The sequence below is a fragment of the Jatropha curcas genome, chromosome 3 (assembly GCF_041381405.1).
Source record: "Jatropha curcas cultivar XTBG-Jc1 chromosome 3, XTBG_Jcur_1.0, whole genome shotgun sequence".
Taxonomy (NCBI): domain Eukaryota; kingdom Viridiplantae; phylum Streptophyta; class Magnoliopsida; order Malpighiales; family Euphorbiaceae; genus Jatropha; species Jatropha curcas.
This window is the reverse complement of record NC_143153.1, coordinates 11,649,282-11,652,469: the sequence shown is the minus strand read 5'-3', so window position 1 is coordinate 11,652,469 and position 3,188 is coordinate 11,649,282.

The window sequence follows — 3,188 nt, the reverse complement described above, 5'->3', positions numbered from 1 at the left end:
ATGCATTAAAATAAAAGGAGATTCAACTGAAGAAGATAAGCTAAATAGTCAGAGTTTCTTTTGGTACTTACGTCGGACAACTCCCAGTCATTAAGGAAGCTCTGCCAGTACTCGAGATCCTCGCCACTGGCATAAGTGTGATGGCAGTGGGCCAGGGTAGATACAGTACTCATAGGACCATACCCGCAGCAGAGGAAGAAATAACATCAGTTAGTTGAACAGCTGAGAATGACAAAGAAGAAACCGAAGAGTGAAAGAATGTTACCTCCAGAGGCCGGATAAACAGCCAGTTCGACTCACCGCTACCACGGGTCCAGACATCTAGACCGTGATAGAGATGAGCCAAACCGAGTGTGGCCCAGTCGCAGGACCCGACCTGGCTCAAGTCCCTCAAGCACGCCAGCACCGCCGGGTCTCCCTTATTCTGGGAGGTGCATAGCAGCTGGGACGAGATGATGTAGAATAAGAAAGACCGAGCAGCCTGGTCCCTCTCCTCCCGAGTATACGCAGGAGCAGTAGGTCGGGCCTCCTCCGGCAACTCCCTCCAAGCCTCCAAGCGGGTCCTGATCCTCTCGGCCCAGAACCGGAAGACCATCTCATAGGACATGCATCCCTGCACGGTGTACCGGGTCTGTGTGATAACACCGAGCAAGGAACGGACTAACTGGGCCCCGAGAGTGGCCGTCTGGTATCGAGCGTCCAGCGAGGGAACTGGACCAGTGAAGCGTAGGCCAGTAATAGCAGCGTAGTCTACGGGTGTGAGAGTCATCTCGCCGAACTCAAACACGAAGGTGTGCGTACAGTCGTTCCACCGCTCCATCAATGCATATCGCATAGCGGGCGGGAAACGAGGCTGCGTGTAGCATAATCCTGCGGCATAATCCCATAATCCCTGAAGCCAGCGGCAACGACCCGGGCCCGCATAGGAGGGTCCAGCAAATCCAAGAAGGCGGAGGCATCAGTGGCTGATCCACCCGAGCGGGCCTTGCCCAGATTAACCTGTAAGGAAAAATTTCAATTTCAATAAATATAATACTAACAATTGCTCATTTTCTTCTATGGCAGGAAAAATAAAAACCCAAGTTTCGGCTTGAACCGTAGCTGCGTCACGCAACTATAAAGCCGCGTCACGCGTCTACACAGTTGCGTCACGCAACTTGAACCAAGTCACGCACTTAGAAGCACAGCTGCGTAGCACACCTCAGCACTCGCGCCACGCAACCACGAAGTCGCGCCACGCATCTCGGTAGTTGCGTCACGCAACTGTTCAAGACTCTCCCTCGTTGACGAACAGTCGCGTCACGCAACTGTTCTTCCAAAGAACAGCTGCATGACGCAACTGTCGAAGGTACGCAGTAATTCAATTTCAACCTAATTTCACTATGTTTGTATTGTTTTCATACAATTTTCAGGGCAGAATCAAGTCGCCTAGAGCTACCAATAATCAAATGTCAACAAATCAAGTTTTAATGCAATAAGAAGGGTCGGTTCTAAGGCCCAAAGCAAGCTAGGGTTTCTGGCGCCTCGAACAGTTGCGTCACGCAACTGTTCACACAGGAACAGCTGCGTCACGCAACTGTTCATGGAAGAACAGCCGCGCCACGCAGCTCCTACCTGCGTGACGCGACTGTTGGCGCAGGCATAAACTTCAAAACGTAGTTCTATTGCTACAACTATGGATCAAAAGCAGTAAAAAACAAAAAAAAAAGAGAAAGGAATTTTTTATTTACCTCGGACTGAAAGCCGTGCATCCGGCTCGTCTCGTACCTGACCGAGAACTCCATACCCAGCAACAGTAGAAGCTGCAACGGTCGTGTCCCGGGGGTTAGCTGATTTCGGCTCACTGGCACTGGTTCGCCGTCAAAGGTCGGGATATCGGGTAGGGCCCCGAGGGTCTCCATCTCCCGAGTGTAAGCAGAAGCAGGGATTTCTGAAATCTGAGACATCTTTTTGGTTGAAAGTTCAGAGAATTTTCACTTGCTTAGGATTTGTGATAAGTGAAACTGAATCGGTTATGAAAGAAGTTACTTATAGTAAATATCTGGGCTCAAGCCCATTTCTCCAAGCAATGGGCCCAAGCCCACTCCTCCGAGCACAAAAGGTGACGGACCCGTTATCCCTTTTCAAGCCCAACAGGCCCGTGCGGTCTATTTTAAAGCCCATAATGGTCCACTTCGGCAATTTGACGTCGATGTGCGGCCCGTACACTTCAGCGATTTTTGTCTACTCACCGCACAGGGGGCAGGAGCATCAAATTGCCAGATTACCCTCAGGTAAGTTTTCTTTCAACCACTATATCATAAAAGGTATACTTGAAAATGCAAATAACAAATTTTCTGTTAAATCGTTTATGCCGAAAATTTTGCAAAATTTTTCATAATTAATGCATGGGAACATGTGATGTTCCAATATTTTTCTAACAGAAGGCAAGGTCTGTTCGTACACGGACATTGCTCTTTTTCTTGTGAACAATTTTTCAGGCCAACCGGTGATGGTTTTTCGAAGCCGATAGGTCCTTCTGATTAGTGATGGTGCATTGCGAAGCTAATCAGGATAATTTCAATTTCCGATCAGTGATGATGTATTGCGAAGCTGTTTGGGCTTTCTCCCCCAGTCAACGATGATGAATTGTGAAGTTGACCAGGGTAAAATCGCATCTTTCGGGTCGATCAAACCGAGCCTCAAAGATGCCTTTTCTAAAATTGACTGGAGCCGACAAAGCCGACCAAATCGAGCTGAGTAGGTGGCCAGATCAAAGCCCTTCAAGCCAATCAAACCGAGCTTCGAAGACTTTATCATCAAATCAACATCTTCCGAGCCGATCAAACCGAGCTTCGAAGATGTCTCTTCAAATTCAACGGGAACCGACGAAGCCGATCAAACCGAGCTGAGGAGGTGACCAGATATCCAAATCCTTCAAGCCAATCAAACCGAGCCTCGAAGGTGTCTCTCAAGCCGATCAAACCGAGCTTTGAAGTCATTCACAAGTTGGATGGAAACCGACAAAGCTGATCAAACTGAGCTTAGGAGGTGACCAGATGATTAATTCAGCATCTTTCCAAGCTGATCAAACCGAGCTTCGGAGATGATTGCCTGATAGAAGGCGCGTCAATTGACCACTTTAACATTAATCGTTTATACAATTAATGATAAAGTGGGGGGGCATACTGTTGATGCGTAATTTTATG